The sequence below is a fragment of the Rhineura floridana genome, chromosome 8 (assembly GCF_030035675.1).
Source record: "Rhineura floridana isolate rRhiFlo1 chromosome 8, rRhiFlo1.hap2, whole genome shotgun sequence".
NCBI lineage: Eukaryota > Metazoa > Chordata > Lepidosauria > Squamata > Rhineuridae > Rhineura > Rhineura floridana.
Genome location: NC_084487.1, coordinates 31275392 through 31298171, shown reverse-complemented (window position 1 = coordinate 31298171; position 22780 = coordinate 31275392). Strand labels below are relative to the sequence as shown.

The following is a 22780-nucleotide window of genomic DNA, read 5'->3' as shown; positions in this document are numbered from 1 at the left end:
GCAGACACTGCATTTCAAAAATTTTGCAGCTTCCTGAGTAGTCAAAATGCACAAGGCGTTTCAAGAGGAAAGAATAAAGACTAGTAGAATTTTTCCATGTCCCTACCTGAGACTCTTGGGAAACAAGATGTGCTGTGGGTTTCTCAGAAACCTCTCAACAGCACTGTGTGATCTGTTGGGAGATTGAAACTTAGCAGTGGGCAAAATCTTTTTAGACCTAGAGCTGGTGTTGCCACTGAATTTCAACTAAAGTGAAGTTTCAGGGAAGTATGGAATTCCTTTGCTGGAGAAAAATCAAAGGAATGACAAAGAAAGTTGTGTTCTGATGAGACTAGCCAAATGTCTCAGTGTACATGTATATTTGCATATTCAAAATTTTAAGAGTCCTCTTGCCTCTATTGCCATGTTTGCAGGCCATATTTTGTTTGGTCATTTGTAGTATATTGGCTTTGCTTTATGAGGTGCATTGTTTTAATGGGGTGCCTTTGCAGTGAGTATACTAAAGCATAATCCACATTTATGAGGCATCACCAGTTCTGTTGGGATAGACTGTGGCAAGTGTTTATCACTTGGAAAGCTTTTTGTTTTGGTGGTGGTCTTACAAGGGATGGGATGTGGAAGAGAGAACAAGAGGTATCTACTGGTAAGCTTTCCCCCTCACAGCTTTTTGACAGTGACTCAGGGTCCATCACTATCGCCTGCTATTTTAATCTACTTTCCAAGACAAAGATTGTGTCTGACATGCAATGCTTACCAGTTGGATATGCATCATTTAAAAGGACTCCTTCCTCACCCTGATCACCTTGCATCCTGTTTGTTTCAAAGGCTGGCTTTGGATGCTCTCGTGCATTCTTTGTGAGAGTTTTGTTGACACCAGACTTTGCTCTTGTTTACTATGCATGCTTGCTAGTTCATTTTGAGAGGTTGTTCTTGGTGGGTGAAGCAGGCAAATAGGAGAAAATTTTCCATACAGCCCTAAGTTTCTGCCTTGTCTTCGGCTAGAGAGGGAGTTTTTGTAGGCACTTTTTGTTTGGAACGTGGCTTGCAAGACATGAATGTGGGATGCTGGAATCTTTTCCACAAAAATGGAAAAAAGAATGACAGCAAATTTGCTGTATCAAGCCCTTTGGATGGCTGGTGAGTAGATGTGTGTGTATTTTCAGGTTCTTACTCCTTTCCACTAGGTTAGTGATTTGTACAGTTGCTAAAAATAACCACATAAAAGGATTTATTGGATGTCCTAAGAAAGGGCCATCTGTTACATATTAAGAAGGGACCTGGTACATAGGTTGAGAACCATGCTCATCTGTGCTATTAACATTTTAATATAAAGAAAATTCCTTTCAAAGGAATGCTTATTTTAAACACTGATCTGGAGCCCTGCACCCGCTCTGATGCACATAGGAAGCTCCTATATTTCCTATTTGTTTAAAGGAAAGTTCAATATCTCAGTGCAGAAAGGGACACCGTGCTGCACAATGGCACGTTACAAAATAATGTTAGCAAAAGACAAATCCCTGTCCCCGAGGAACATGTATTATTATTATTATTATTATTATTATTATTATTATTATTATTATTATTATTATTATTATTATTATTATTATTATTGCAACTTGTTGTTATGTGCCTTCAAGTCAATTACGACTTATGGCAACCCTATGAATCAGTGACCTCCAAGAGCATCTGTCATGAACCACCCTGTTCAGATCTTGTAAATTCAGGTCTGTGGCTTCCTTTATGGAAACAATCCATCTCTTCTTTGGCCTTCCTCTTTTTCTACTCCCTTCTGTTTTTTCCAGCATTATTGTCTTTTTTAGTGAATCAGGTCTTCTCATGATGTGTCCAAAGTGTGATAACCTCAGTTTCATCATTTTAGCTTCTAGTGATAGTTCTGGTTTAATTTGTTCTAACACCCAATTATTTGTCTTTTTCACAGTCCATGGTATCCGCAAAGCTCTCCTCCAACACCACATTTCAAATGAGTTTATTTTTCTCTTTTCTGCTTTTTTCACTGTCCAACTTTCACATCCATACATAGAAATCTATATTGTTCTATATTGTTTAAAATTTTTAAATTGTGTTTTAAATTGTTTTTTAAAAGATGTATTTTAAATTGTATTTTTTAAACCACCCAGAGAGCTTTGGCTATGGGGCAGTATACAAGTTTAATAAATAAATAAATAAATCGAGAATACCATGGTCTGAATGATCCTGATGTTGGTGTTCTGTGATACATCTTTGCATTTGAGAACCTGTTCTAGTTCTCTCATAGCTGCCCTCCCCAGTCCTAGCCTTCTTCTGGTTTCTTGACTATTGTCAACATTTTGGTTAATGACTGTGCCGAGGTATTGATCATCCTTGACAAGTTCAATGTCCTCATTGTCAACTTTAAAGTTACATAAATCTTCTGTTGTCCTTACTTTAGTCTTTTTGACGTTTAGCTGTAGTCCTGCTTTTGTGCTTTCCTCTTTAAGTTTCATCATCATTCTTTTCAAATCATTACTGGTTTCTGCTAATAGTATGGTATCGTCTGCATATCTTAAATTATTGATATTTCTCCCTCCAATTTTCACACCTCCTTCATCTTGGTCCAATCCCTCTTTCCATATGATATGTTCTGTGTACAGATTAAACAAAAGGGTGATAAAATACACCCCTGTATCACACCCTTTCCGATGGGGAACCAATCGGTTTCTCCATATTCTGTCCTTACAGTAGCCTCTTGTGCAGAGTATAGGTTGCGCATCAGGACAATCAGATGCTGTGGCACCCCCATTTCTTTTAAAGCATTCCATAGTTTTTCATGATCTACACAGTCAAAGGCTTTGCTGTAATCTTTAAAGCACAGGATGATTTTCTTCTGAAATTCCTTGCTCCGTTCCAAACGTACATTTGCGATATGATCTCTGGTGCCTCTTCCCTTTCTAAATCCAGCTTGGATGTCTGGCATTTCTCACTCCATATATGGTAAGAGCCTTTGTTGTAGAATCTTGAGCATTACTTTACTTGCATGGGATATTAAGGCAATAGTTTGATAATTACTGTATTCCCTGGGATCCCCTTTCTTTGGAATTGGGATATATATTGAACGCTTCCAGTCTGTGTACCATTGTTTAGTTTTCCATATTTGTTGACAAATTTTTGTCAAAATTTGGACAGATTCAGTCTCAGTAGCTTGTAGCAATTCTATTGGTATGCCATCTGTTCCTGGTGATTTGTTTCTTCCAACTCTTTTAAGAGCAGCTTTTACCTCACATTCTAAAATTTCTGGTTCTTCATCATATGGTTATGAATCTGTCATCCTGTCATCTCTTTTACAGAGTTCTTCAGTGTATTGCTTCCATCTTCCTTTTATTTCATCTCGGCCAGTCAGTGTGTTTCCCTGTTGATTATTCAACATCCCTACTCGTGGTTTAAATTTCCCTTTAATTTCTCTAATCTTTTGGAATAGGGCTCTTGTTCTCTTTTTGTTGTCCTCTTCTATTTCTAGACAATAACTATTGTAATAATTTTCTTTGTCAGTATGTACTAGTCACTGTATAGGTTCTGTCCTGTTTCTATCTCCTTTTGCTTTTGCTTTCCTTCTGTCTTTAACCATTTGAAGAGTCTCTTCAGTCATCCATTGAGGTCTTTCTCTCTTTTTAACTAGAGGTATTGTCTTTTTGCATTCTTCCCTGATAATGTCTTTGAGTTCACTCCATAGTTCTTCTGGTTCTCTGTCAACTAAGTTTAAAGCCTCAAATCTGTTCCTTATTTGATCTTTATATTCTTCTGAGATGTTATTTAAATTGTATTTTGGCATTATGATTGCTTTGTTCTTCTTCTTTAGCTTTACTTTGATTTTCGATACGCCCAGTTCGTGATCTATACCGCAGTCTGCTCCTGGTCTTGTTTTTGCAGAAAGTATGGAACTTCTCCATCTTCTGTTGCCAATTATATAATCAATTTGATTCCTATATTGACCATCTGGTGATGTCCATGTGTACAGTTTTTGGTTGCTCAAAAAATGTGTTTGCAAGAAACAAATTATTGACTTCACAGAATTCAATAAGTCTCCTGCTTCATATCTGTCTCCTAAGCCCCATTTCCACACAGTTCCTAGTTCTCTGTTCCCTACTTTTGCATTCCAGTCCCCCATGAGTATCATTATATCTTGTTTTGGTGTGTGATCAATTTCCTCCTGTACTTCTGCGTAAAATCTCTCCAATTCCTCTTCTTCTGCGTTTGCCATCGGAGCATAGACTTGGATGATGGTTATGTTAATAGGTTTCCCATTTAATCTCATTGATATCACTCGCTCAGACCTTGCGTTGTAGCTCCTAATTGTTTTTGCTATATCACTTCCCACTATTAAAGCAACTCCATTTTTTCTTGATTTCTCATTTCCTGCATAAAATATTTTGTAGTTGCCTGATTGAAAATGTCCCATTCCCGTCCATTTTAATCCACTCACGCCAAGTATTGTAATGTTGATACGTTCCATTTCTTGCTTGACAATTTCTAACTTTCCCTGGTTCATGCTTCTCACATTCCATGCCCCTATTGTGTGCGTCGTACAACTCCGGACTCTCCTTTCACATCTGTGCGCATCAGCCCCTGGGCTTCCTTTCGGCTTTGACCCAGCTGCGTCATTAGTCACAGCACTACTTGTACTTGTCCTTTGTTCTTCCCCAGTAGCTCGGTGAGTGCCTTCTGACCTGGGGGTCTTATCTTCCAGCACTATCTCGTGTTGCATTTTGGATACTCTGTTCATAGGGTTTTCGTGGTAAGAGGTATTCAGAGGTGGTTTACCGGTGCCTTCCTCTGTGTTTGGATGCATCTTAGTCTGGTGTCTCAGCTTTGACCATTCTGCCTTGGGTGCCCCTGTTAGGAGTCTAGCCTCTTGGTCTAGACTCCTGACGGCATTGCTCTTAGCTTCTTCAACACTCTCAACCCCCCTCACCATGTTAAGGTGTGTATCCTAAAGGGGGTTATTGCAACTTACAATTTAATTTTTGAGTATACCTATACATGCATAGGGGTGGGGAAGAGAAGATGGTGAGAGAGTAACAAGAAAGACTAACAAGGACTGAATGATTACTTAGATGAAGAGGCACCATTTCAAGTGGGATCTACAATTGCCAATAGGCTATGTACATACCATACATTTAAAGCACATCTAAAGTACATGAGAGAGTCAATGTGGTACAGTGGTTAAGGTGTTGGACTACAACCTGGGAGACCAGGGTTCGAATCCCCACACAGCCATGAAGCTCACTGGGTGACCTTGGGCCAGTCACTGCCTCTCAGCCTCAGAGGAGGGCAATGGTAAACCCCTCTGAGTACTGCTTACCATGAAAACCCTATTCATAGGGACACCATAAGTTGAAATTGAAAGCAGTCCATTTCATTTTAAAGCACATGATTTCTCCAAAGAATCCTGGGAACAGTAGTTTACCCCCCCCCAGAGCTGCAATTCCCAGCATCCTTAACCAACTATAGTTCCCAGGATTCTTTTGGAGAAGCCACGTACTTCAAATGTGCTTAAACATATGGTGTGCATGCCACCACAGACTATTAGGGAGAGAGGGCCTTTTTGATAGTGGCACCCTGCTTATGGAGCAGCCTTCCCAGGGAGGTTTGCCTGGCGTTACCTTTGTAGCATGTTCTCAGCACCAGGTAATGGCCTTTCTGTTCACTCTTTTTTTAAAAATAACCGATGTAGTCTAGGTGTTTCAGTTTTTAAATCTGTGTTTTAACTCCGGGGGTTATGGTCAGTTTTTTTTTCTATTTCTCTTTCTTTTATTTTTTTGGTTTTATGTTGTCTTTGTATTTAATTTATTTCCATAGTTATTTATTGGAAGCCATCAGTGAACAGCATGGTGGGGCGGAGTTGCTTACTTGATCTGCTAATAGGTGAGTCACTGCTAGTTACAGGAAGGAGAGGGATGAGGCATCGGGAGGGTGGTGTGGTGAAAACGCACCAGCAGGAGCACTAGATTGGCTCCACTGGTGCCTTGGCACTGCACCGACCTCCCCACTGACTTGCCCCTCCCCACTTGGTAAGAGGTGGTGACTCACCTGCTGGGTGGTCAGGTAAACATCTCTGCCCCACCATACCATCTGCTACTGTTGTTAACTGCCTAGATGACTTTATGTTATGGGCCAGTAGGCATGGGGGAGAAATTTGATTCAGTTTGCATTTAAAGCTGAATCTATCAAATTCGCAGTTTCCGAAAACAATATGAGAACTGAAACACAGCCATCTCTCGAAATTCACACTTACGCGAATTTTGCGATGCAGTTCTCCAACCAAACCATGCTTACAGCCATGCATATATTAGGGGAAAGTGTGCATAAAAATGTATCTGTAGTGAAAATAACAAACAAAAATGCATTAGGAGAAATTGCTTGCAAAAATGTGTTTATTAGGAGAAATCTGCATTATAATCCTGAATAATTTCTATGAGTTAAAAAATAAAGAAATCAAACATCATGACAGAAATGTGGAGAAATGAATTTAACACTGAAAAAAAATGAAAAACAGAGAGAACCGAATCTGACAGGTACTTCCATCCCCATGGGCCACCGTAGAAATGTTGTAAATAAATGAATATGTGCCACTTGCATGGATCCAGCTAACTCATTAGGACTAGTAGCCATTGGAAGGCATCAGCACAGTTCCTGTGGAGCTTGTCAGAATACCAAAGACTTATAAAACACTCCATCAAGATCAAAGCATCCTTAGGAAGCTATTCCTGATTTCATCACCCCTGCAATGGTCGTAAGAGTTGGCGTCTTTCGTAAATGAGGCCAAGTGCCCCACTCACTTGGCAATCACTCTGTTTTGTTTAAATCCAGCTGTTCATTCTCACTGATTCTGCCTGCCTCTTTTTTAGAGCTAACACTCTGCTGAAAAATGGCAATTATTTGGAGATCTGAATATCAAAACTATATTCTTATATTCAAATCTATATGGGTGGGATGGTGAAAGCATGTTTAAGGCTTTCTAAACTTCTATGAGTTAATGTTCTCTCTTTTTTAATGCCTCCCTCCCTGCTCTGTGGTTCTCCAGGATAAGTCTGCTGTGGCAAAATACAGCTGCCTTTGTTCCTATACTCCTATACGTAGAGTAAACATAAGAACATAAGAACATAAGAAGAGCCTGCTGGATCAGGCCAGTGGCCCATCTAGTCCAGCATCCTGTTCTCACAGTGGCCAACCAGGTGCCTGGGGGAAGCCCGCAAGCAGGACCCGAGTGCAAGAACACTCTCCCCTCCTGAGGCTTCCGGCAACTGGTTTTCAGAAGCATGCTGCCTCTGACTAGGGTGGCAGAGCACAGCCATCATGGCTAGTAGCCATTGATAGCCCTGTCCTCCATGAATTTGTCTAATCTTCTTTTAAAGCCATCCAAGCTGGTGGCCATTACTGCATCTTGTGGGAGCAAATTCCATAGTTTAACTATGCGCTGAGTAAAGAAGTACTTCCTTTTGTCTGTCCTGAATCTTCCAACATTCAGCTTCTTTGAATGTCCACGAGTTCTAGTATTATGAGAGAGGGAGAAGAACTTTTCTCTATCCACTTTCTCAATGCCATGCATAATTTTATACACTTCTATCATGTCTCCTCTGACCCGCCTTTTCTCTAAACTAAAAAGCCCCAAATGCTGCAACCTTTCCTCGTAAAGGAGTCGCTCCATCCCCTTGATCATTCTGGTTGCCCTCTTCTGAACCTTTTCCAACTCTATAATATCCTTTTTGAGATGAGGCGACCAGAACTGTACACAGTATTCCAAATGCGGCCGCACCATAGATTTATACAACGGCATTATGATATCGGCTGTTTTATTTTCAATACCTTTCCTAATTATCACTAGCATGGAATTTGCCTTTTTTACAGCTGCCGCACACTGGGTCGACATTTTCATCGTGCTGTCCACTACAACAAAGAGTACATCTTTGAGTAGTGAATTCCATTTGTCATTCATTTATGGCGTGAACGCTTTGTGTTAGGTAAAATAGCTGTCTGAAACATTTATTTATTTATAAATAAATAAACAAACATTTATTTATTTATTACATTTATATACTGCCCCATAGCCGAAGCCCTCTGGGCGGTTTACAACAATTAAAAACATTAAAAACAAATATACAAATTTAAAAACACATTTTTTAAAAAAACCAATTTAAAAACACATGCTAAAATGCCTAGGAGAAGAGGTGCATTATGTGATGTAGCTAAGTGTGTGACATGATTTTCAGGAATCATGCATATCCACAGGTCCCATTGCTTTTCATTTTGCTCATTTGCTCATTTATTAACAGCATGTCTAAAATGTGCTCTTTGCTTAAAGACACTTGAGGTGATGTACACTGATCAGCCTCTTTATTTTAAACTTTGTTTCTTACTTGCTTTTGTGAAAGTAAATATTTTTATTTATTATTGTATTTGGAACACAGGCAGCTGCCTTTTATTGAGTCAGACTGTTGGTCCATCTAGCTCAGTGTTGTCTACACTGACTGGCAGTAGCTCTCCAGGGTTTTCAGGCAAGGTTCTCTTCCAGCCCTACCTGGAGATGCCACTGGGGATTGAACATGGGACCTTCTACACGCAAGGGAGATGCTCTACTCAGTGGCGTCACTAGGGTTGGTGTCACCCGGTGCGGCCCACAGTACCTTCTCTCTCAGAGTCTGAGCGATCGCACGCGCAACGGAGCGCGCGCGTGGCCGAATGACAGGGCCAAGGAGCACACCACCGCCTCGTTGTCTGCCACCACTTCCACCTTCTAATAGCTGAGGAAGGCAGCCGGCATGCCACGTGAAGACTCTCGTTGGTGCCTAGGTGGTGTCTGGAGGTGGTGGCTCTGGGTGTCACCCCCATCTGGTGGTGTCACCTGGTGCGGCCTGCACCTGCCGCACCACCCTAGTGACGCCCCTGGCTCTACCACTGAGCTACGGCCCTTCCCCAAAAGGCCACTCTGGGCAATTTGTATTGGCTGGGGGTGGGGTCCGATTTATGAACATCTGATCTGAGAAGGGCTCAGTTTTTAGAGGATGCGAAATTTCTTTCCTTTTGCCTTTTGACACTGGATATTGCTGATATCTTGGAAGTGTAGATTTCAGGGACTTACAATATAGAGAAACCCAAATGTTCACGCTTCCCTCCAGTGTACATTCTGTAAAATAGATTGTTATAGTACCTTCCTAGATTGTCTTTTGGTTTGCAAAATGGTTTTAATAAGGTTGGGCAGAAAGTGCACAAACAATTATTTCTTCTGCTGCAATGGGGATTTTGTTGAAACGTAGGATCTTTTGGCTTGGAGTGGTACCTGTGTAGTGAACATGTGTAATTTGATCCTGCTTGGGGGTGTCCAGGGTCCCACCGTTTTATCCTCCCAATAACCCTCTATGGTAGGTTAGGTGGAGAGACAGGCCACACAGTTTATCTGTGGTTGCCCAGGAATTTGAATCCAGCTCTTCCCAATCATAATGTAACCTCTATTTCATGCTGGTTCACTGAACTCTGTCTTGACCTGAGTGAGAAAATGAAGGTAATTTTGAGTTTACATCCTTACCAACTGCTGTCAGTCTCCAGTGCAAGCCTTTAGGGGAGATTCATGCAGTCACACATGGTGCTGATTTTTTAAGTATTGCATCCCGACTGCACATTGTTCTTGTCCTCTCCTCCCCCTTCCACAATCTATGTAACCTGGTAGGCTATGATCAAAATTACAGCCTTTCTTGTTTTGTTTTGCCAGGATATGTGCTCTCCAAGAGTGCTCTCAATTTGTGCCCTCCAGGCTCCATCGCTGACTACATGGTTAGGTGGAAGGGTATTCTGGCCTCTGAGCAACTTGGCTAGGGATAGTCTGCTGTAGAAGTTGCCTATTGCTGTTCTGTGTTGTCTTTCTCTCTTCTGTTTTACCAACAAAAAGGTTTATAAGACCTGGAAATATCTTACAGAGTAACCAGAGATGTTCCAAGGGAGTAAATCAATAGGACTGCGTGATCTTTATATGAAGCTTCCACAGAGAATAAAGTGTGAAATAGCTGAAGTACTGATGAGGCTACGTGATACATCCTGACAAACAGCAGCTGCTCCTGATGACTGGAAAATTACTAACATGATGTTGGTTCTCAAACAATGGCCACAAGAGAACCTGGAAACCCTAGGCAGGGAACTCTCCTGCCACTTCTGGTGGGGATTACAGTTATGATGGAGATTAAAAACTCAGGAGGACAAAGTTGGTGGAGTATCTCAAGCAAGGATGAGTAATTCTGACAATTTTGGGTCCTTTCAGTTTCTCAGTTTCTCCATCTTAAATTTGCTTTTCCAGATGAGCTTGCATTTAAAAAAAAACAAACAAACCCTCGCAAATTCATCAACATTGTAGTGCAAATTTCTCCTAATGTGCACATTTTGGTATGCACTTTTGCCTAATATGCACATTTGTGCAAAACAATTACCCATAATACAATGCATTTTTGTATATTATTTTCACCAATGTATATATTTTAATGCACACTTTACTATATGTATTTTTGTACATGTGACTTGGCTAGAGAACTGCATTGCAAAATCTGGAGGGATGTGAATCTTGCAGGGTGGCAGTGTTTCAGTTCACGCATTGTTTTAGATAGTGCTAAATAGGTAATTTGCCTTTAAATGTGAACTGAATTGAATACCCCCCACCTTGCCCTCCAGTCCCTAATCTCAAGGAAGGAGTTTCTCACAAGCTTTGTCTACACTTTCAGGATTCATGTGCATCAAGGTGCCATCTCCTTCAGAGCTGCGAAGGGTGAATGCCCATGGGAGACCTTCTCTGTAACAGCTCCCAAACTGTGGAGTTCCTTCCCTATATAGGTGTGTCAGGTGCCATCTTTTTAAAGCTTTCGTAGTCATTGAAGACTCAGCGGCTTTCCTTGGTGTTTGACAGCTGAACTATTCTCGTTGGTGTCCTCCAATACAACATCTGATTTGTTGATATGTACATATTGTATTTTGGGGTGGAGTTATTTTACTGATTCTGTTGTATTGCATTATCTTTTTTAGATGTCACCCACACTGGGACCTTATGGTGAAGGGCAGGTAACAAATATAATTAATAATAATCAGTGCTTTTTGGTTACAAAAATGAGGTGCCAGTACTCATATCTTGATAGAAATGCCAACGGTGCCAACACAAAATGGCGGCCGTGGACAGCAAAAAGAGAGGTGCCGGTACTCTGTACCGGTGAGTACTGGCACACTCACTCACAAAGCCCTGATAATAATTATACAGCCACAAGGGTTCCTCCTCATGCACCATAGTCCCAGTCTGGATCTGTCCACCAGTCCCCCCTCTACAGCTGATTGTGCTAAGGAAAGAGAGTGACCAACCAGTTGTGAGCATGGGCTCTAAAACAAAGTGCTTAATGTAACATGGTTTGGATCTTAGGACCAACGAAAGATTTTACCTCCAACATGGGAGGTAGAGAGCAAGTGTGGTGTAGGACTAGGACCTGGGAGACCAGGGTTCATAACCCCACTCATTGGGTGATCTTGGGCCAGTCATTATCGGCAGCCTATCCTACCCCATAGGGTTGTTGTTAGGATGAAATGGGGAGGAGAACACCACCTTGAGTTCCTTGGTGGAAAGGTGGGCTATCAAGTGCTCTGTGGTAATGAACCCGAGTTTTCAGTCAATTGGGAGTTGCACTCAGTTGCACCTCCCTGATGAGTGTCCGTATGTGTTTACAAATGTGTTTATCACAGGTGTATGTTTAACTCATTAGGCCCATTTCTCACTTGTGGGCTGTCCATTTTAACTCTGGTTTAAAGAACCCTAAGAAGGGAAAGAGGGGTCTTGATGTTGCAGCTGGACAGCTAACTGAGCAGGCACACAGTTCACCTGGGCTACATAAACACCATACACTTAAAGCACATTTAAAACACATGAATGTCCCCAAAGAGTCCCCCCCCCAAAAATTGTACCCTTCACAGAATATAACTCCCAGTACCCTTTACAAACTATGGCTCCCGGGATTCTTTGGGGGAAGCCATGTGCTTTAAAAGTGCTTTAAATGTGCGGTGTGCAGGCAGCCCAAGTATCACAACTGGTTAAACCTTTATTAAAACGATATTCTTTGCTTGTCAACTATGTACAAAAGGTTAGAAATGAGATTCTTTGGACAAAAGCGTGATCTTAAATAATTCAGTGAGCAATAAAGAGTATTATGGATGACATCTGTGAAGAGCTATTGCAGAGGAAATGACAGTGAAGATAAGGCGAAGCTATGCCGATTGTTATGACCCGAGCTCAGGGACAGGATGCTGATGCCATCCTGTCCTAGGATAAATTCAATGAGGTCCCAAGGCCCTTGTCTATGACCTGCTTTTTGTGCAAAGTCCTTGACTGCTAATTCTGTGGGAACTTGTAGTTGCAAGGCTACTGCTGACCCCTAGATTTACCTCCTTAGTGCCAGAAGCAGCAAAAGCAAAGGGCTCAGGTGAAGGAGAATAAAAAAATTCAGTGTCACAGTAGCATAAGCCTAGCAAAAAGGAATCCTGAGTATTGGCAAAGCACAGACATTTATCCGGTAGTATAGTGGCAAGTTTGGAAGTGCAGGTCTCTTCATGTTAGTCACAGCCACCTCCTCCCACTTTTTTGCTGCTGAGTTGAGAATAAGATCCTTGTTAATGCTTTCGCCCACAGCAACATATATCCCTAGGAGCCAATAAGCATGAAAGGGGAGAGTGTTTGCTACGGAGAAGAGTCTTCTCAGTGGCTGACTCACCTCCTTTCACTCTGATTGGCTACAATCAACAGGAAAGGACAAAGAAGCATGTTAGAAGATGCTTCTCAGTGGATAACACAGTCCCCTTTCATGCTGATTGGTTTGCACAATATAGGAGACATAGGGACCTCGCTGGGACCCTGCTCTGAAAAAAGTAAAGGGTCTAATACCCCCTGAGACTCTGGATGACTACATCTCTGCATTTACCTAAAAGCATCTCCCCCCAAGAAGCTGCAGGAATCGTAGTTCTGAGTGGCTGCTGAGGATTCTCTGACCTCACCACATAAAGCCACCTTACCCGGAATCAGACCATTGGTCCATCTAGCTCAGTATTGTCTACACTGACTGGCAGCAGCTCTCCAGGATTTCAGACAGGGCTCTCTCCAAGCCCCTAGCTGGAGATATCAGTGATTGACCTTCTGCATGCAAAGCAGATACTCGGGTACTGAGTGATGACCTTTCCCAGAATCAAACCTGTGAAGAGTTTCAGTGGGAGGTCAAGACAAGGAGTCTTCCATAGTCAAGGATAAAAGGGCTTAGTCTGGACTGGATAAATGCTGGCATAATGCCTTTGTGATTCAGCTCCACAGGGTGCTGGAAAGCAGCCTGCTATCTCTTGAACCAGGCCTGAGGCCCACATGTCTCTTCCCAATGTGTGACCTGCAGCTTCCTAATATTTAGTCTAAATCCTTTTTATTGTAATTAGATCCCAGTGGTTTGGGTCCTGCCCTCGGGAGCAACAATGAAACCAACACACACACAAACACACACACTACATACACGCACGCACACACGCATGCACGCACGCACACACACACACATACACACACACACCATATTTGAAATGAATATCCTATCCTATCATTGTGGTGTTGGTTTTAAGGCTACAATGCACCTAGAGCTGCCCATCTCCCGCCATGTGCTAAGCCAACCCATTAGAGCATTTCCCACTTACCCAATGTTTCTGGGAAGCTGCCACAGCATTCTAATGCTCAGCTCCCCACATGGCCAGAGACTACAAATAATTGGCTCTGCATGGGATCAAAGCCTTTCCAAGGTGGATTATAAAGCAGTCGCAGTGGTATGATTCTGCCTTCAGTATATGTAGCTATTTTCACCTTTTTTAGAGACTAAAATTATGTTGAGCACTGCTTAACATTTCACGTTATATTTAAACTAATTGGCCAATTAGTATCAATTGCAAAATGAGACGTAATTTAGAACACCTAACAAAAGTATAGGGTTTGATATTTCCAACAATCTCTGCCTATTTTCGGGGGCTGAAGCATGGTACAGTCATTCCCCAAAGCAAATCAGTGCGTTGGTTTTGTCGTAGGATAATCTAAACCCACAATGAAGTGCTACTAGTAGAAGGTGTAATGCACATCAGCAGCTTCTACAGTTCAGGTAAGCAAAAAAAAAAAGACTTCAAAAAACAGTGAAAAGCAGTAAGTGGTAGTGATAGTATACAAATATATACAGAATGAACGTAAGTGGAGGCTCACAGTTTTAAATACTTCTGTAAAAGTCCACTGTTCTCACTTGACATCTCTAGGGAGACAACTTGCACCCTAGATCTTCTAGAACCCAAACAAAAACCCAGTTCCACTTCTCTCTTTGCCATTACCAAAACTCCCCCCACCACTGCTTGAATGACATCACCCCAGCTGGGAGAGGGGAAAGTGAGCCCCTTTCTAGAAGAGTTCTTGACTATTCACTATTGAGAACAGTGAATAACAACAGGAAAAGTATTTGGCCACTTTGCTAGGTCATCAAGGTAACCTCCAACAGTCCTACTGGCTTCAATAACTCTGACAATTGAAAATCACAGGGCTGGAAGGGAACCCAAGAGGTTGCCCAGCTCAGCCCCCAATCCTCTTATAATACATTCATAAAGTATGTTCCATTTTTGTTTAGCCTACAAATTATGGTAGCAAACTGGTACATTGGGAGGTATGTTCCAGTTTTGGCTGTAGACTTGCAACCTACTCTCATCATGAGAAAATATATGTCATATTTCTGAAATAGGTGCAGCTGCCTCTGAAAGAGAAGTGTGTGCTCTGAATGTTGATTTCTTCTTTGGAAAGCTACACGCCAAGAGCTTTTGAACCTCCATTTCCTTTAACAGTGCCTCACCGGGTACATTGCATTATATTCGCAGTCTGGGAGCCAGCCATTGTTCTAAGCTGATAGCAGAAGCATCTTGAGAATTCAGTAGCTTCTGTTCTGGAAGGAAGTGGGGAGGGTCTCATACAGACACCCTCCCTAGTTTTGATTCATCATGTCTGCACACTGTGAGGTATTCTTTGAGTTTTCAAATGTAAATAGCTCCCTCCCATGCACACTCACAGCATAAAACGCTAGGCCAAATCATGGCTTAATGAGCAGTGAGGGCTCTTGAAGAGGAGATCACAGCCACTTTGTTCCTCCCCAGTCATTCTGCTGCAGGACTGTACTGCTGAACGAGACATGCAGACTCAGGCTCATGGTGTAGTTCTCCCAGAAAAACGATGAGCCGTAAACCATAGGATACACCTTGGTTAAATTTCATGATTTGTCTGGAGAGAGCTAAACCATGAGCCCTGTTTCAGATGACATACTCAGCCAAACCATGGCTTAGCACAGTGTTCTTCAGCTCGCAGATATTGTTGGACGACAACTCCCATCATTGCTCAGCCAGCTTACCCTATGGCCAGGGATGATGGGAGTTGTAGCCCAACCACATCTGGAGACTCGAGATTGAAGAACACTGATTTAGCCTAGCACAGCAGAGCAGCAAAACATCTGGGAAGAAGAGAAATAGTTGTGATCTACTTTCCAGGAGCCTACATACTTGTCAATTCAGGCTAAGCCATGGGTTGGTTTAGTATTGTATGTGAACTGGTCCTCTGTGAGAGCTAAAACTAGAGTGTAAATATCTGCACTTAGGTCTAACTATAGATAAGAAATCCTGTCTTGAGTCTGAAGCTTTGACAGCAGGGCTGGCCTGACCATTAGGTAGAGTGAGGTGCCCACCTCAAGCAGCACAGATACTACGGTAATGAGCAGCAACACCGAGGTGTTGGAGGACAGGAATGTATGTGAGACACTGCTTGCCGTGCTGCCTCCTAAATAGCTTGCTGTCCTTTGGTGTGGTGGAAGATGCTCTTGTTTTGCCAGGGTTGAAATATTAACTGGTCTGGTTGGCTTTCATATGAGGAATAGAGAAGTTGCCATTTTGTCCTTCACTTTGTGCATCAAAATCTCTCGGGCTGGCTGAGGTTTACAGATAGGACATTTTAACATTTTGGATAAGGTCAGTTGAAAGGATAATTGCTGTAAGTATGTGTGTGTGAGACTAAATAGCTAATATTAAAAAAAATCTGCACCATAAAGGTTAACTCAATTACAAATCCACTCATGTACCCCAAAGCATGGAAATGGCAAGTTAAGGCAGCTGGGCTTAATGTCTTCACATTGAAAGTAGTAGAACCTCAGCTACAGTTCCACATATTGTGATCACTTACATTTTCATGTTTTCCTTTGGTTTAGCCCCAGTCCACTTTCTCTGCAAAAGGGATGAGTAATTTTGCCCCATGTTGAATTGAAAGGTTAGGTTTAGACAGATTCTCAAATGTTCAAAAGATTGAATGCTTCTCCATGCTATCGATCTATCTGCACGTAGAGAGCTAGCTTCTTGAGGAGAGGGAACCTCTCACCCTAATGTTTAGTTTAGATTTGTCCATTCAGCTCAGGGGCCTCTCCAGGCCCTACTTGCCTCAGATGCTGAGGTTTAAACCTGAGACTTTCTGCATGCAAAGCTGGTGCTCTACCAGTGAGCTATGGCCCTCGGCCCATTTCTATTCCCCTCCTTCTTCTCCTTCCCACAGGAATGGTTGCATTCTTCTGTCAGGGAAAAAAAAGAGCACACCCCAGAGTTAGAAAACTTAGTTTTGCTCAGGATAAAAATACATCTGCAGTTCTCTGTTTTGACACAGCGGGATCTGTCTGCTGAAGTTTAAAGCTATGTGTATATTTTAGCTCTTCTCTAAGAGGGCATGTCCTAAATGATACATCATCAGAGAGCTTGTAATTTATGCCCTTTCCTCTCTTTCTGTCTCTGTCTCTTTTGTGCAACTTCAAGCACCTAATGATTAAAATCATTTCTGTTAAGCAGCTAAGCCCTTATTGCCATGGAAACGCCATTAAAACAGCTTTCAAAGTTTAGATGTCCTTTATTTATCTGGCAGCATTTGGTACCTTATTGAAGTTTGCAAAAGCAAACAAACAACATGGGGAAATAGGTATTTTAAAGCTTTGTTTCAATACGGCAAAATGATGATGGTGATTAGGGCTGTGATGTTTAGTTGATTAGGCTACATCCCTATACACACTTCCCCATTGAATCAAGCCTTACTTATGAGCAGACATGCCTAGGGTTGCACTGTAGATTCATCTATTTGGTCAATGGAAAAGGTGTCCAAACAAGTAATCTGGCAGAAGATATTAACATTTTAATTATATATAAAAAACACAATAACGTAAGATGAGCCCTGCTGGATCAGACCAAAGGCCCATCAAGTCCAGCATCCTGTTCTCACAGTGGCCAAGCAGATGCCTATGGGGAAGTCCATAAGCAGGATCTGGGTGCTACAGAACTCTTCCTACTTGCGCTCTTCAGCAGCTGGTGTTCAGGGGCATTTAATTATTTAAAACATTTCTACCCTACCCTTCTACCCTATAACACCCTGGGCTCCTGCTGGGAGGAATGGCAGGATATAAATCAAATAATAAATAAATAAATAAAAATAAATTTAAACACGGCACTCAGGGTGGCTTACAATAAAATGGCACACATGCATAATAAAATTGTACCCAATAAATAACACAAAAACATTAAAGTAGATTAAAACACATAAAATACAATTAAATACATAAAATACTATCTATATCTATACATATACCTATATATGTATATACACATATATAATGGGGAGAGGGTACTAAAGGGATTAAAAGGGTAAAAAGTTAAAATAAAAAGCTTAAAAAGAGCCTCAGGCTCTCCCATCAGTCCCTCCCAAAGGCTCTCCGGAACAAGTTGGTTTTCAAAAGTCTCCGGAAAACCATCAGGGAGGGAGCAGAGTGGGCTTCTTGGGGTAGGGTATTCCAAAGCTTGGGGGCCACAGCTGAAAAGGCTCTCTCCCATGGGCATACCACTGCCATAGGGATGGGAGAAACTGTCAGTTTTGGTTTCTCGCAGTTTCTCATTTTTCCAATCTGAAGTTCAGCTCTCAGCATTTTCATGAGAGTTTGCATTTTAAAAAATAGTCCTCATGAAAATTCATCAGTGTGAATTTTCCCTACTCTACACACATTTGTATGCAATTTCCCCTAATATACACATTTTGGCAAGCAATTTTCCCTAATATAATGTGATGTTCATGAATATATGCATTCTTTGGCACTCTTTAACCCAGTATATACCCTTTGGCACACATCACTTGGCTGGAGAACTGAACTGCAAGATTTGTACATGTGCAAATACCAAAGGGTGGCTGCTCCTGACAGGGAGTCTTTCCCAGTCCTACCTGGAGATGTCAGGGATTGAACCTGGGACCTTCCGTGTGCACAGCTGATGTTCTACTACTGAGTTATGGCTCTTCCCCACAGGTGGGTCAATTTGTGTTAGTATCCTTACATGAGTTTGATCAGGGAGAAGGAACTGAACATGTGCCCTCTTGAAGATGGACATGTTCGTAAATCTAGATAAACCTGGGGATACAAAAGATACAATGCCAAAATGTGGCTTTTGTGCCGAGAGCTAATCTCCAGGTACGTTTACAGGCATTTTACGCAGTGGCGATCCAGTTGAGCATGCTGCTTGTCTATCCCCTGTTTTGCACTGAGACATTTTCTTTAGAAGCAATAACTTTGTGCTCGTGCTGAGTAAAAATGATAAATTGGCTAATAACCACTCTTATTTTATCTCTAACAATGCACTTTGGAGTATACAATGCAGTAGAAGCACAATGGCTGTCAACCCTTCCTACGCTGGGGCTGGCTTACAAATGTTGGTCGTATTTAGGAACTGAGGTTTTTTTAAAGCATATTTGTGATAAAATTGCATTACCAGGCATTGCAGTGCCATCAATCCTTCAGATTTCTGGTACAGAGTCTACAGGAGGCAGAGAGAGCAAGTGAGAGAGTGAGCAAGAGAGCGGTGCTAAGGCTCATTTAAATACAAAACAAGACCCTTAATATGGGCCTCTTACTACGACCTGGGAGACCAGGGTTCGAATCCCCACATAGCCATGAAGCTCACTGGGTGACCTTGGTCCAGTCACTGCCTCTCAGCCTCATGAAAACCCTATTCATAGGGTCGCCATAAGTCGGAATCCACTTGAAGGCAGTACATTTATATTTACATATCAATATGCCACTTGCAAGCTTGCCAGAAATGGAATAGCCTTTAGATCAGGGATTCCCAAAGTGGTCTATACTGAGCTCCTGAAGTTGAGGGGAGATATGATAGCACTCTTCAAGTACATGAAAGGTTGTCACATAGAGGAGGGCCGGGATCTCTTCTCGATCATTCCAGAGTGCAGGACACAGAATAATAGGCTCAAGTTGGAGGAAGCCAGATTTCAACTGAAAATCAGGAAAAGCTTCCTAACTGTTAGAGCCATATGACAATGGAACCAATTACCCAGAGAGGTAGTGGGCTCTCCGACACTGGAGGCATTCAAGAGGCAGCTGGACAGCCATCTGTCGGGAATGCTTTGATTTGGATTCCTGCATTGAGCAGGGGGTTGGACTTGATGGCTTTATAGGCCCCTTCCAACTCTACTATTCTATGATTCTGTGATGTGACTGTGGGTGGGTGGGTGAATAAAGACCTGGGGATAAAAAAGGGCCTGAGGTGGAAAAGAGATATAGTGCAAAATATTAGATTAGGAACGCAGAAATAAAGGGCATGGGCATGTACAGAGTGCACCCCACTTGCCAATGAGGATCCTCTGTATTTAAGAAGGTGATTCCACAATACAACTGTTAAAGCCAATCAGGGCCTTCCATTTCAGAGAAAATAAAAAGTATGTTATCCTTATTATCACTTGTTTTACTTCCCCTTTTGTTTTACATTTTATGGTTCCTGGTAATGGTGATTGGTGATTAATAAATATTATTGCTGTTTATATTTATATTTCTTGACGTTATTTCATTTCCATTCCTAAGAATTTGGGCTGGGGTCGCCACCAACTTTATAAGCTCATCAAAGGGTCAAAGAGCTCACATGTTTGAGAGACCCTGCTAGATCTACTTGCAAGTGGGGGCCCCATAACAACTTATTGCATTGTATCCCTAGTTTGTGTGTGTGTGTGTGTATGTTAGCTGAATCTGTGACTGAGACTCTTGGAAAAGCAAGGATTATCAAAGAAAGGAGTCACTGCTCTAATTTGAGTCTAATGTGCAAAAAGCATGTTTTATTTACTTAGTATTTGAACATTTAAAAGTGCAGTCAGTCTGTATGGAAGCCAATGGAGCATGGGGCTTCTGCATATAATTCTCCCTGCTTTGCTGGCTGTTTTCCACCTAGCCTGTGAGATGGGACCTTGACCGATTCCAGCTACAAGACCGCTGTGACCATATGGTGTTTAGGGGCTTTTGCTGAGGCCACCACTTAATTGTTTGTTGTTATTGGGGTTATGTTTTTATATTTTATTGTTCATTGGCCTTCTTTTGAATTATAAGGGAATTGTTTCATTTTTATTGCATATTTCTTAATGACATATTTTCATTAACTTATTGTTTGACTCTTTCCATTTTTTTGTAACTTAGTGAATTATGTAACTTTTTTCATGCTGTAAGTCGCCCTGAACATAGATTACTACAGAAAGGTGGCATAAAAATAAACCATGATGATGGTGGTGGTGATGATGTAATTGGGTGCTTGGTTTGGCCAGGGAAGGGAGGCTGAGGAACCAGTTTAAGAAGACTGAACGTTTGCTGCAACCCGAGAAAAATGGAGGATTTTTCACTGGAAATCCCAGCCAGCCTCAGTCCTGCAGTATTAACATTGGACTACATTGCAGGGCTGCTTTAAGCTACTTGCCCTCTCATCACAGCCATCCAATCTACAAAAGATATACCAGTGAACTGTCCTGCAGGGTTGTTGGTGTTTTTTTGGGGGCGGGGGGCGGGGAGGATTGGATGTACTGGTTTCCTGTCATACTAACATTTTGGAATTCTCTGTTGATTTTCTATGGGCAGCTTACTAGACAATGGTTCATTTGACCCTGTATGCACACTTGTTTCTCTGTCTTCCTGTCCCAGCCTGTTCATTCTATTACCCACTCCAACCCAGTTGTCAGTTCCCCTGCAGTGCCACTAAGTTATCATGGGGATGTTTTGGGAGTTCCCCATATTTTTTTCTGTTCTTACCTTGGGGTTTTACTGATTCTGCTAATCTCTCTCTGGTGCATGATCGGTGCAGTTTCACCCACATAAAAAATGACAATGGGAAGAATAAAATTAGTATTAGTATATATGGACAAGTGATGCCCTGCAATAAAATGTTGTAGCATGGAGTGTTTCTGTTCAGAGTTACAGCCATTCCATCCCATCTTCTTCCCCCCATCTACCCAGTTGTCAGCTTCCCCCCCATCTCTGTCTCTCAACAATCTATATCATTGTACTATTAGGCTGATTTTGGGGTCCTTTCCCCCCAGGGTTTTGGTTTTTGGTTTTGTTGAGGTTACCCAGAGTCTGCCGGTATTGCTCTTTTGTGTATCAGTGGTACAGTTTTAGCTACAGAAGCATGCACTTGGGAAGACTTGAATTGTTGATAGTGTATAGATTTGTTACATTTTTTAATCAAATCTTTCCTCCAAGGGGCTTAGGACACTGTAAATAGTTCCCCTGTCCTTTTATCTTCAAAACAACCCTGTGGGGCAGGAAGGGCTGAGAGTCAGTAACTGGTCCAAGGTCATCCAGCAGTGGAGACTGGTCCCTTTAGGGCAAATGGGGGGCTGCCTCACCAACTTCAGTCTGCCTTCAGATAGCTCTCACTTCCCTACTTTCTTACTTATACCCTGTCAAGGGGATGGCACTTCCTGTCAGCTGCCTCCTCCTTAGACTCAGCGTTGCCTTTATAGAACTCGAGTGGAGGAGGATGGGATGAAACTAGAATTAGTCATTGGCTCTTTATCCACCTACTTTTGGGCTCCCTGCTTTCCCCCTACTAGTCCCAATGGATTTCAGCTATTACTATCACCCAGTGAGTGCCATGCCTAAGTGGGGCATTTGAACCTGGGTCCTCCAGTTGTTGTCTGACTCCCTTAACTACTGCATCTAACTGGCTCTCAGGTTGGGTCTGATATCCTATCCTAATCATCTCGTCCCTAAAAACATGGCCTTCAGGATTGTTGCCAGGTTTGTTTTCTCTGGGGTGATGGGGGTGGGGGTTAAGAATCACTTGCATTCAAAGAGTTTTATGCAGATTTCCCTACACTAGCTTTCATAGCTGGTCACTTGCTCACTTTTTAAAGTGTGTTGCCTCATTGCCTGGGTGAAATCTCAGCTGTGAAAACTTCACAGCAGGGGTAAAGGCAGGCGAGGGGGGGGGAATGAACAGGTTGCAAGGTATGGTATTTCTACCTGTTAAGTAAATGAGCACTTTTGGATTATTGCCCTTGCAATCAGGAATCAAGAACTATCCCTCTTGCTGTGGAAAAAAAGTTTTATGATGAAATGTGTAAGCAAATACTGCAATTGTTTACAGAGTACTGGCTGACATCCTCCGAAATACATTTCTTAACGAGATTACGTGCTCCCTGCTGAGAACTGTCAGGAAACAGTCTCTTCCTGAGAGTCAGAACACAAGAAAAACTGCTGGGATTTTGAAGTTGGTCATGGTGATTTTGCTGAGGGGTAGAGAAGGAAGCTCAACGTTTTAAACCAGCATGAAGCTTGTTTGTGTGTCTCTGTGTGTGTGTAGACTGTGAAAAACATATGGTCTAGTTCTGGAGTGGGCAGAAGGTGTACTT

The 22780-nt window shown here is 42.1% G+C and overlaps 1 protein-coding gene across 1 annotated transcript in view; it reads left to right on the top strand.

Moving 5' to 3' along the window:
• The first annotated feature begins 1098 nt into the window (after positions 1-1098).
• Positions 1099-22780, top strand: part of DGKI (diacylglycerol kinase iota) — a 260829-nt gene continuing 239147 nt past the window's right edge. Inside the window, exon 1 of the mRNA XM_061638752.1 lies at positions 1099-1137. The gene's annotated coding sequence lies outside the window, so the exon portion shown is untranslated. The remainder of the gene's footprint in view (positions 1138-22780) is intronic.